Below are 12,539 nucleotides of genomic sequence, written 5' to 3'. Positions count from 1 at the left end.
AAGAAATGTTGGAGGGTATGTCTCACCATACCTACAGAAGACTTCTTCTTCTTCTTCTTCTTCCTCTTCCTCTTCCTCTTCTTCTTCTTCCTCTTCCTCTTCCTCTTCCTCTTCTTCTTCTTCTGGTATTCCAGCAGGAATTTCAACTGAATTCTGATGTTATATTTGTAAGACCTTTTCAGTTTCATTGAAATAAGTTTCTGAATACCGCTTAAAGGCAACCGTAATTAAACCGTATATAAATGGCCTAAAGTTGCTCTGGATGAGGTCCCACTCTCCCAGAAGGATCAGATGCAAAGTTTGGGGGTGTTCCTGGATCCTGTTATGTCCCCGGAGACACAGGGGACCTCAGTGGCTAGGAGTGCCTTTTGGTAACAGAGGTACAGTTCCTCCAGGATCTGGATGGCCTGACCACAGTTGTCCGGGCACTGGTAACCTCATCACTGGATTACTGCAACATACTATATGCAGGGCCGTCTTAAGTATATCTGGCACCGTGGTGCAAAGATCCATCCGGCGGTGCCCCCCCCCCCATTTCCCAGAGTTGCCGGACTCTTTGCGGCGCTGCCAGCAGCTTTGCGGGGCTGGAGGAGGAGGGCAGCAGCTGGAGGGCAGCTCCCCTGGCAGGGAAGAGGCGGAGGTTCCGGGCACGGCGCTGCTTCAGCGAGGTGGGCGAGGGTGGCGAGCTAATGCTGGGAGGCGTAGCGTCCAGCCTCTGCCTCTTCCCTGGCGCCCTCCAGAACTTGGCGCCCTGGCACCCCACACCACTTCCCTCTATGGGCAAGACGCCCCTGACTATATATGAGGCTACTCTTGGGGTTGGTCTGTAGGCTGCAGCTGATGTAGAACGCATTGGCTAGGCAGTTTGTGAAGGCAAACTACTGCCAGCATAGAGCACCTTGCTAGCAGGATTTGCTGTGGCTGCCAGTCTGCTACTGGGCCAAGTTCAAGGCATTGGCCCTAAGCAGCTCAGGACCAGGTTACTTGAGAGGCCCTATCTCTTATGCAACCAGCAGATCACGGCGGTCTACAGGAGAGTTTCTCCTGCAACTTCCAAAGATCTCAGGAATCTACTCCACATCAGCATGTATTAGGGTATTTAGTGTGGCTGCCCCTGTTCTGTGGAATGGCATTTTTTGAGTTATAAAAAAATAATAATTATATACTGCTGATTCATTTAAAAATATATCAGCTATCAAACCCTGTTTTTATTTATTTGAATTCTCTGGATTCCTGCTTTTATATGCTTTTATACTAGTTTAACTGGTTTTGTGTTTTAATGACCTTGTTTTTTGTATTCAAGTTGAACACCCCTTAGAGATTTAAAAAATATGAAGTGGTATATAAGTGCTTGAAAATAAATAAACAACAACTGTGCATAAAATCATACAGCAAAAACCATGTAAAAATGTTAAAATCAGAATTCAGATGCTGCTGTGGAAAGTTCTGTTCTTAATTGCCTTCATGAGCCTGATGAAATAGAAAAAATACGTAAATAAATCACCAAGCTTATAAAAGTTGAAACAGAATCTCTGTTCCACTGTTCCGCAAGCCTAGGCCAATGACACTGAAGGCCCAGTTCCTTGTTGTTGTCCAATGAGCCTCACCAACCCACACCCCAAATGAGCCTCACATCCCTTTTGAGATACAGCAGGCGTTCACTCTATGCCCTTTCCAGAAACAACCGAATGCATTTTTGTTCCAGCAGGCTGTCCCAGCTGGATAAATGGGTCTCTACCACGAGTGTCCATTTGCTGGGGTTTTAGTAATCTAAAAAATACCTTTATCTTATGCCTTAAGACAGTGGTATAGGTAAAGGTAAAGGGACCCCTGACCATTAGGTCCAGTCGTGACTGACTCTGGGGTTGCTTCCGGGTCATGTGGCTAGCATGACTAAGCCGCTTCTGGCGAACCAGAGCAGCGCACGGAAACACCGTTTACCTTCCCGCTGGAGCGGTACCTACTTATCTACTTGCACTTTGACGTGCTTTTGAACTGCTAGTTTGGCAGGAGCAGGGACCGAGCAATGGGTGCTCACCCCGTTGCGGGGATTCGAACCACCGACCTTCTGATCAGCAAGTCCTAGGCTCTGTGGTTTAACCCACAGCGCCACCTGGGTCCCTTAAGACGGTGGTATAGAAGGTGATTAATAAACCAATGGCAGTGATGATACTAATAATAATATTCAATTGATAAAATCACATGGCAGATGCTTCCAAATGAGGGTTGGGGTGCGATTCAGAAGTCACAATGGGAGAGGCTTCAGAATTCCACCTCTCTGTGAACTTCCTCCTCCATTGATTGCAGCTTTGGCAGATCAATGTTTGCTTCAGAAGCTGAATGTGGAAGAGAGCCTTCGATTTAGGAATAAAAGAAAATGTTGAAAATAAAGGGGAAAGGGTGTGTTAGGAGAAGGAAGAGAGGAGGATCTGTTGCGCCTATGCTCCTTTTGTCTTGGCCGGACTCCCCTGAAAATGTGTGTTCAGTTTGCCTAGTTAATTACCCCCCCAAAAAAACCCCAACACAATACAAGGACCACCTGACTGTGATGGATAGTTTGATGCACCAGATAGGTGCATGCGACAAAAGAGTGTAATTACACAAGTGCTTCCACACTGGCCATCCAGCCAATTGTTTGGCAAAGGAAAAGACTCTTCATCCTTGCCTTCCCCTAACAGATAAGAACAGAATGCCCCATAGTCATGGGTAAACAAGAGAGCTCTTCCCTGGACAACACGAAGCAGCCAGCAGCCGTCAGCCTGACCCATCACCGAAGATTCCTCTGCAGAGAGAAAACACAATGGGCTGGATGCAATGTACGCTCAGCCGACGGTCACCTTTTCTGAAGGGGCTGAATAGCCAAAGACGAGATAAAGATCGCTTCGGCAAGGGCCACAGCAGGCCAGGTGGACAATGGCTAGGCTGAGGCCTCGTTCCCATCTGTCATACGGAAACAAAGCAGTTGTCAGCCTGGACGGCTGCATCCTCCAGGCATGTCAGACACCGGCCACGTTGCGTGAGACGAGTCGGTCATGGCCTGAGCAGACCTCAAGGAAGGTATACTTTCAGCAGGGGGAAGAACAGAACTTCCGGACTGAATGGAGAGCTCCGCATAGAGGTATTGTTTATTTGTTTGTTTCCGGTACTTCACCTTTCCACTTAAACCTCCCAGGTTGGCTTACAGTTACAATAAAGCAACCTGCCTAATAGCAACCTTTTAACATCTGGGGGGGAAACATGGGCCTAGGCCACCAATACGCTGTACCATTGAAGCACTATGATGCCACTTTGAACAGTCATGGCTTCCCCCAGAGCATTCTGGGAAGTGTAGTTTGTTAAAGGTGCTGAAGAGTCCTTAAGAGACCCTTATTGCCCCCACAGAGCTACAGTCCCAGAATTCTCTGTGAAGAGGGATTGGTGGTTAGACCACTCTAGGAATTGTAGATTTGGGGTGGGGGGCCGTAAAGGTATCCTAACAATTATCAGCACCCTTCAGAAACTACACCTCCCAGGCCGTTGGGGAAGCCATGACTGTTTACAGTGGTAAGTAAAGGTAAAGGTACCCCTGCCCATACGGGCCAGTCTTGACAGACTCTAGGGTTGTGTGCCCATCTCACTCAAGAGGCCGGGGGCCAGCGCTGTCCGGAGACACTTCCGGGTCACGTGGCCAGCCTGACGAAGCTGCTCTGGCGAGCCAGAGCCGCACACGGAAACGCTGTTTACCTTCCCGCTAGTAAGCGGTCCCTATTTATCTACTTGCACCCAGGAGTGCTTTCGAACTGCTAGGTTGGCAGGCGCTGGGACCAAACAACGGGAGCGCACCCCGCCGCGGGGATTCGAACCGCCGACCTTTCGATCGGCAAGCCCTAGGCGCTGAGGCTTTTACCCACAGCGCCACCCGCGTCCCTTGTTTACAGTGGTACCATAGTGCTTTTAATGTATGGTGTGAATGTGGCTCTAGTTCAAACAGGAAAGACTATTGCACAGTTAGGACATACCCTTCAACATTTCTCCAATGAAAATAGGGACATCCTGTTCCGTAATGATAATTTTACTATTTATACCCCACACATCTTACTGAGTTGCCCCAGGCACTCTGGAATAAACGTTTTTAATTTTTTTATTTAAAAAAACCCAACAACTTCCCTATACAGAATTACCTTCAGGCGGCTCGGGGGTTGGATAACTCCATACCCTCCAACATTTCTCCAATGAAAATAGGGACATCCTAATGAAAAGTGAGGGATGCAGGTGACGCTGTGGGTTAAACCACAGGAATGTTGGCGGTTCGAATCCTGGGGTTCGACGGGGTGAGCTCCCGTTGCTCGGTCCCTGCTCCTGCCAACCTAGCAGTTCAAAAGCACCTCAAAGTGCAAGTAGATAAATAGGTACCGCTCCGGCGGGAAGGTAAACGGCGTTTACGTGCGCTGCTCTGGTTTGCCAGAAGCGGCTTAGTCATGCTGGCCATATGACCCGGAAGCTGTGCACCGGCTCCCTTGGCCAATAAAACGAGATGAGCGCCGCAACCCCAGAGTCGGCCACGACTGGCCCATAGGCAGGGGTCCCTTTACCTTTACCTTACCACTGTACTAATCTTTCCCTGTCCTCCCTGGAGTTGCCAGGGAGTGAAACTGGGACGTTCTGCATGCAAAGCATATGCATACTCTCCGACATTTCTCTGATGAAAATAGGGACATCCTGAGATGCTCAGCCACTGAGCTAAATCTCTACAGTTAGGAGGATTATAACCAGATAACGCACAGGGAGCGCTTTGAAGCGCATGAAAGCACTGTACAAATGTTAAATACCCCTTAATTATTATCAATAAGTTTTCAGCAGCATAATCACTTCACTGTCGGTTTGAGGCCTACTCCAGCCAGGGTTGACCAAGCCCCCCTTTAAATGGGCTGGGCCTCCATTTTGAACCCAAATGGGGTTAGACGTCTTTGATCTGGGGCTCCTCTCACCATAACATGGGATTAGAACTGGATTGGGACCTGTTTTGTGTGCCCACCGATGCAAATTCCCCTCCACATCTGTGCCTCAGAGGGTTGCATCCCATGCTAGTCATGGTCAATCCGTTGAAATTAATGGATGTGACTCGCTTAGGCTCATTAATTTCAGGGGATCTATTCTGAATAGAACTTGGCTGGATGCAACCCAGAATTAATTTTTGGGACCAGTACTATGTAAACAGGATTTTCTCCCTCCCCATCTTCTCTCGGCTTGCTCTCTAGACGATGAGATTTTTCTTTTCTGTGTCACGTTTGGTGACTTTTTGCTTATTTTTCTCCAGTCGGGAAAGATGCCATGAAGCAGGAGCTGGGCCCGTCCACCCATTAATCAAACGCAGCAAGTACTCTACAGGGAGGCACAAAACCTCTGTGTGTTTTCTCCCATATTTCTGAAGCAAGGTCAGCAGGAGGCCGGGGCGGGGGGCACAGGCCTGGCCCAGAGAACCCCCAGTTAGATTAACATTTTATTCAGAAGCCTATTCATCAAAGTCAGGGGTGGCGTGAAGTGGCACCAGCAGAGAAAAATGGCTGGGTGACCAAGATACAGAGAGAGAGAGAGAGAGAGAGAGAGAGAGAGAGAGAGGGAGGGAGGGAGGGAGGGAGGGAGATTATTTCCCTTCTTCCTCTTCTTCTTCTTCTTCTTCTTCTTCTTCTTCTTCTTCTTCTTCTTTAGATACAAACACACAGAGAGATTATTTCTCTTCTTTCTTTCTTTCTTTCCTTCTTTCTTTCTTTCTTTCTTTCTTTCTTTCTTTCTTCTCCTCCTCCTCCTCCTCCTCCTCCTCCTTCTCTTTCTCTTTCTCCTTCTCCTCCTCCTAGTCCTCCTCCTTCTCCTCCTCCATCTCCATCTCCATCTCCATCATCTCCTCCTCCTCCTCCTCCTCCTTCTCTTTCTCTTTCTCTTTCTCTTTCTCTTTCTCTTTCTCCTTCATCTCCATCTCCATCTCCTTCTCCTTCTCCTTCTCCTCCTCCTCCTCCTCCTCCAGCTCTATCTCCTCCTCCTCCTCCTCCTCCATCTCTATCTCCTTCTCCTCCTCCATCTCTATCTCATCCTCCTCCTCCTCCTCCTCCTCCTCCTCCTCCTTCTCCTTCTCCTTCTCCTTCTCCTTCTCCTCCTCCTCCATCTCCATCATCTCCTTCTCCATCTCCTCCTACTACTACTCCTCCTTCTGCTATTTGAGTTGAACTTGTCCCAATTTGCCAACGTTCCAGCACATCACTGCCCAAGCCCTTTTCCTTTTCCATGCCTTTGTCTGTTCACTGGGTAGATGAAAGAAAGGGGACTCCTTCACACCACGCATAGCTCAACTATGGAATTTGCTCAAGTAGTGGTGGCCTCAACTTGGATGGCTTTAAAAGAGGCTTGGACAAATTCCTGGCCAAGTAGGTCTGCTTCAACTGTTCGAGGCCCGATGTCCCTGAATGTCCACTGCAACTTTAGAAGGGAAGAGTTGTTGTTGCACTCAGGTCCTTGCTTGTGTGCTTCCTGGAAGGACAACTGGTTGGCCACTAGGAGAACGGGATGCTGGACTAGAAAGGCCTTTGGCCTGATTCATCAGCCTCTCCATATCTTCCGGTGTTGAACACCTCCAAAGCAGACATGGTGGAGGAGCAACGGCCAGGGCAAAGAACAATGTGGTTCCTCGTATCAATGTACTGTCAAGACCAACATTTATAGTGGTATATTTTCCTAAGAAAATTCCTGAGAATTCTGGATTCCAGTTGCCAGGACTGGTGGGCAGGACAATGCTATTATGCTCACGTTCTGCTTGTGATCTTCCCATAGGCTTCTGGTTGGCTGTCGTGAGACCAGGGACTTGGCTATAAAGCTGCAAATAAAACGTTTTAAGTGCAATATACAACAGGACACTAGATGCTGATGGCGAGCCTTATGGAAAAGTCAATGTGTTTTTAAAAAGCGCTTTGAGTAAAAGCATTTTCAATGTGGTTTTTATATGTGTCTGGATTCCACCAAGGGTTCAAATCTCACTTTCAGCTGGTCACTAACTCTTGCCCATATCTGCTTCACAGGGTTGTTGTGAGCAGTGCTATTTTTCTAGAAAAAGAGGAGCCAGAACACACCATGAACCCTTTTTCTCTTAGAATGGCAATGGTCCCATGCTAATCTTCTCTGTATCTTTCCAATTTTAGTATATGTGCTGCCAAAGCAAGATAAGTATTGGAAAGGGAATCATTTACCCACTAGGGGAGAGTGGTTATGTAAGCTTTCAGAATATTTAGAATAATAATAATAATAATAATAATAATAATAATAATAATAATAATAATAATTTATTATTTATACCCCGCCCATCTGGCTGGGTTTCCCCAGCCACTCTGGGCGGCTTCCAACAAAATATTAAAATACTGTGATACATCAAACATTAAAAGCTTCCCTAAACAGGGCTGCCTTCAGATGTCTTCTAAAAGTCTGGTAGTTGTTGTTCTCTTTGACATCTGGTGGGAGGGAGTTCCACAGGGAGGGCGCCACTACCGAGAAGGCCCTCTGCCTGGTTCCCTGTAACTTGGCTTCTCGCAGTGAGGGAACCGCCAGAAGGCCCTCAGTGCTGGACCTCAGTGTCCGGGTAGAACGATTGGGGTGGAGATGCTTCTTCAGGTATACTGGACCGAGGCTGTTTAGGGCTTTAAAGGTCAGCACCAACACTTTGAATTGTGCTCGGAAACGTACTGGGAGCCAATATAGGTCTTTCAAGACCGGTGTTATATGGTCTCGGCGGCCGCTCCCAGTCACCAGTCTAGCTGCCGCATTCTGGATTAGTTGTAGTTTCTGGGTCACCTTCAAAGGTAGCCCCACGTAAAGCGCATTGCAGTAGTCCAAGCGGGAGATAACCAGAGCATGCACCATTCTGGCGAGGCAGTCCGCAGGCAGATAGGGTCTCAGCCAAATTGACAGATATAATAGGACAAAAACCAAAAAGTGAAGTGAAAAAGGAATGGGAGTGTCTCAATGAATACCTTAAAAGTCAAGGTTCGAGGACAGAAATCTGGCTGAGTCTGGAATAACCTTGCGAAGTGAAAGGATAAGAAGGAGGGATTTATATCTGGATGCTAGGATAGAGATGATAAGGAAAACAGGAAGACACAAGGAGAGGTAAAGGAGGTGCTGTGGGATTGGTGGAAGTCAATGTTTTTCTTTTTAGTGTTTATATTATTAACTTGTAAGATATGTTTTTTTTGGTTTTTTGAATGTTGTGTTTTGTGTTTTGTTATTTTTCGATATTTTTGTGTTGTTGTTGTGTGGAAAATACTAATAAAATTTATAATAATAATTTTAAAAAAGAATGGCAACAGTGCCCACTTGAGAGGTGCACAGGTGAGCTCCTGCCAGCTCCAGCTGGGGTGGGGAGCCCTAGTTTTGAGGATAATATGGAATATGGGAGAGAGGATCGCCACTCTGAGCTACTTGGAGGAATAGTGGGACATAAATGGAGCAATACATCAAGAAAGAAAATTTTCTTAGCTTATTTTTTGCAGTCTGGGCATGCCCTTAAAATGGAAAGGAAAGATTTTATGCAAGGAGGAGATGTATCCAGTGAGGTTTGCAATGCCAGAGGCAGAGCCCCACAGCGCTGTTATCAAATGATGTTACCGGTCACAGACAGGTAGCATTGAGACAGAAAAGGTAGTTCACTCTGCCAGAGCGTAGTAATTACCCCCGCTATTGAAATATTGGGGATTTTTCTAAAAGCCTATTATAAAATAATAGCAGCGCCCAGTTACTGTGGGTTTATCTCATCCATCAATGGAATGCAGAGGTTTTGCAATTCATCTCCTCTGTTTGTAGGGGAGGAGGGAGGTGGAATTTTAGACAGCTGATAATAAAATATATAAAATTGCCGTGAGAAAAATACAAAATAAGCCTGGGTAAAGCCCCTTCATTTCACTGACCAAGGTTTTTGGTTTTTTTGTGTGTGTCTTTTTGTACAAAGAGGATTGTGGCATTTCATATAAGGGGGCCATTGTCCTGGAAATAAAATCTCCATTTCACCTTTCTTCTCTGGCCACGATCAATAGGAGGAAATTAAAGTCCTGTCCTGGGAAGAAGCAGAAAGCTAGCTTACTACCACAGCGATGAAAGATCAGGTAATCATAATACAGGAAAGGGAAGCACAGGTGAGGTTTGGGCGCCATCTCTTGGACGCTGGGAAGCAGTGCTGCTAAGAAGGCCCACGCGAAAGCTTTTCAGAAGGCAGCGTGCAGAACAACGAATGGAAGTAAAACATCAGATAAACTGAACAGAGGAAGTTAGCCCATGGGAGTTTAGCTTAGTTTTACTCCATAAATTCTTCTCTGAGAATCTATCATGGCCATAGGTGGTGGGAGAAGCATGTAATCAGCTTTATAGCAAGGTCACGGTTAGGGCAACCTGTGGCCCTCCAGAAAAATTGTAAAATCATAGCGTTGGAAGGGATCCCAAGGGTAATCTAATCCAACGCAGGACTATGCAGTTGTCCTATATGGGGATTGAACCTGCAACTGTGGCATTATCTTCTTTCCCCCCCCCCAAAAAAAAAATAAAAAAAAAATATTGGTTTTCACACATATCACATAAAAAAAAGAAAAACAAGGAAAAAAGAAAAACATTACAATACACAAAAAAACAAAGACAAACACATAAAAATGAATTTTAACTTCCAAATCCTAATTTCATTACATTGATAACTGACTTCCTCAAATCCCCTCTAACTGAATTTCATTATATCACCTATTTAGCAGTTCTCCAAATTCATATTTCTAATAATATTAGCTTCTTTCATTTACTAACTTCTTCTCCTTTATTAATATTCATATTCTACCCCTAAGCCTAATGATTACTTCCAAGAAATTTCTCTTTATCTTATATTACAATATTTAGCCAAATATTCTTTAAAATTCTTCCAATCCTCTTGTGTCTCCTCTTCTTTCTGGTCATGGCATTATCAGCACCATGCTCTGTTGTTGTTGTTTAGTTGTTTAGTCGTGTCCGACTCTTCGTGACCCCATGGACCAGAGCATGCCAGGCACTCCTGTCTTCCACTGCCTCCCGCAGTTTGATCAAACTCATGCTGGTTGCTTCAAGAACACTGTTCAGCCATCTCGTCCTCTGTCGTCCCCTTCTCCTTGTGCCCTCCATCTTTCCCTACATCAGGGTCTTTTCCAGGGAGTCTTCTCTTCTCATGAGGTGGCCAAAGTCTTGGAGCCTCAGCTTCAGGATCTGTCCTTCCAGTGAGCACTCAGGGCTGATTTCCTTAAGAATGGAGAGGTTTGATCTTCTTGCAGCCCATGGGACTCTCAAGAGTCTCCTCCAGCACCATAATTCAAAAGCATCAATTCAATTCCCATTATAGTGTTGGCTGGGGATAATGGCAGCTGGGGTCCAATATTTTGAAGGCCGTAGGTTTCTCGTTGATACTTCAGGAGAAGGGCCATAGCTCAGTGGTTGCATGGAGAAGACCCCCTTTGGCCGATTAACATCCTATACCCCTTAATGTGTTTGTGAGGGGGGGGCTATTGCTTTTGTTTGTAGAGGCGGAGAAAGGGGGGTGCAGTGGGTGCAGCCCACCCTGGGTGCCATACCTGAGGGGGGAGTGACATTGCCACACTTGTGGTGGCCGCACACCCCCGGGACGCTCGCCCCACCCCCTGGGACATTCACCCTGCCCCCCTGGGATGCTAGGCGTTATGTACTGAAGTTCTCACCCTGGGCCAGCAGGGGGATACTGTAGATAGTTTTCACTCAGGTCCACATATGCAAATAAGGGATTGAAAGTGACGTTCAGTGATTGGATAGTAGTTGAGCTCTATATAAGCAGGCTGGCTGAACCCTTCAGTTCAGTTCTCTTCCGGCCTGTGAATAAATAAGAGCTGTTTGAAGAATTGCTGTGTCGTCTGATATGTTCACCCACAACTGAACACTAGCCCTGCCCCCCAGGTGCACGCCACTCCATTTGCCAGAGCAGCCAGCTCCGCCTCTGCTTGTTTGTGTTGTTTTTGTTATTTGAAGTCATTTTGCATGTTTCCCTTCCATTGAGAAAACCTTCCTCCTTCCTAGCTTGGCACATTCAAGATTCCTAGGCATCCTCTGGACCCTTACCAACCCCTTATTCATAAGAGCGTAAGTAGCCGCCCTCAGCGCCATGCTAATGAACTGCACCATGACCCTAGAGCGGTTTGTAAGTCCTGGCAGGGCAGGCAAAGCCATAAATCTATGGCAACACACTTCTCCACTCATCTCTGGGCCTCCATGCGCCATTCAGCTTCTTCATCTGTCATGCTCACTCGGCTACATCTGGGTGGGCAGGAAGGACTGCTGATTTGAAAAGTGCTAATTCAGTCACTCTGGTAGTGTGATTTATTCTTTTATTTTGTAATGGGCATAGGATGAAGGATTCACAACAGATGGATTCAGTAATTTTTTAAAAACGAAAACAAAACCTTGGTATTTTGTTATAATTTCTAACTTTTCTCCTAAACTTCAACATTTCTTTTTTTAAAAAAATTATATTTATTCAAGTTTCCACAAATACAAAGATAAAGTTAAAAAAAGACCAAATACAATAAAGTAGAAAGAGAAAAAAGGGGGGAAAGTAAAAATTTAAAAATACATAAAAACACCCCCCTCCACCCCACCAACAAAAAAAGAAAACAAAAAACAAAAACATTTAAAAAGAAAACACTTCCATTTTTCAAATTCCATCTTTCAATAACTTATTTCCTCGGCCTCCTCCCACCTCCCTTTTTGTATTCCAGTTTAAACTTCAACATTTCACAGCACAAAACAGAGTGTCATTTGTGATGCCCCCCTCCCAGACCCCATCCTCATTTCAAGAATTACTAACAGAGCTTGTCCCCCGGCCCACCCCAACCCCACATCGCTGGAGGCTCCACAAGGTCTGCTATATTTGTCTTAAAACTATGGACTTACCAGCTTGTTATCCATAGCTGGGAAACTTTATGCAGGTCTCTTAGGCCTTAAACAAAAAGCTTGGATTAGTGATTTTTTTTTAGGCCATTGTTTGTTAGTGGTCCACTTGCTCCAAAAGGGGGCAAACCCTTTTATTGATTGAAAATATGGTTCCATATTGCAGGTTCGTCTTTGGAGCAAATTTGAACAGCACTCCATCGACAGAGGCTTATACAGTGGTACCTTGGGTTAAGAACTTAGTTTGTTCTGGAGGTCCGTTCTTAACCTGAAGCTGTTCTGAACCTGAAGCACCACTTTAGCTAATGGGGCCTCCTACCACTGCCGCACGATTTCTGTTCTCACCCTGAAGCAAAGTTCTTAACCCGAGGTATTATTTCCGGGTTAGCGGAGTCTGTAACTTGACACATCTGTAACCAGAGGTACCACTGTACTTTTGATCCAATCACGGTACCATAACACATTAGTAAATGTCCACTGATTTAGCCAGGGGCATCTCACTGACAGAAGGATGTGTTCTTGCTCCCATGTTATTTAATCTATATTTGACGGACCTTCCCCATACCATCTCATCCACCTAAGACTGGGCTAACTAAAGTCTT

At 45.9% G+C, this 12,539-nt stretch overlaps 1 protein-coding gene across 1 annotated transcript in view; it reads left to right on the top strand.

Moving 5' to 3' along the window:
• HIRA (histone cell cycle regulator) overlaps positions 1-12,539 on the top strand; it is a 378,609-nt gene that overhangs the window by 12,036 nt on the left and 354,034 nt on the right. The window lies entirely within an intron of this gene.

Source organism: Podarcis tiliguerta, assembly GCF_965153285.1.
Source record: "Podarcis tiliguerta genome assembly, chromosome: 16".
Taxonomy (NCBI): Eukaryota; Metazoa; Chordata; class Lepidosauria; order Squamata; family Lacertidae; genus Podarcis; species Podarcis tiliguerta.
The sequence above is the reverse complement of the archived record's forward strand: the minus strand, read 5'-3'. Positions and strand labels throughout refer to the sequence as shown.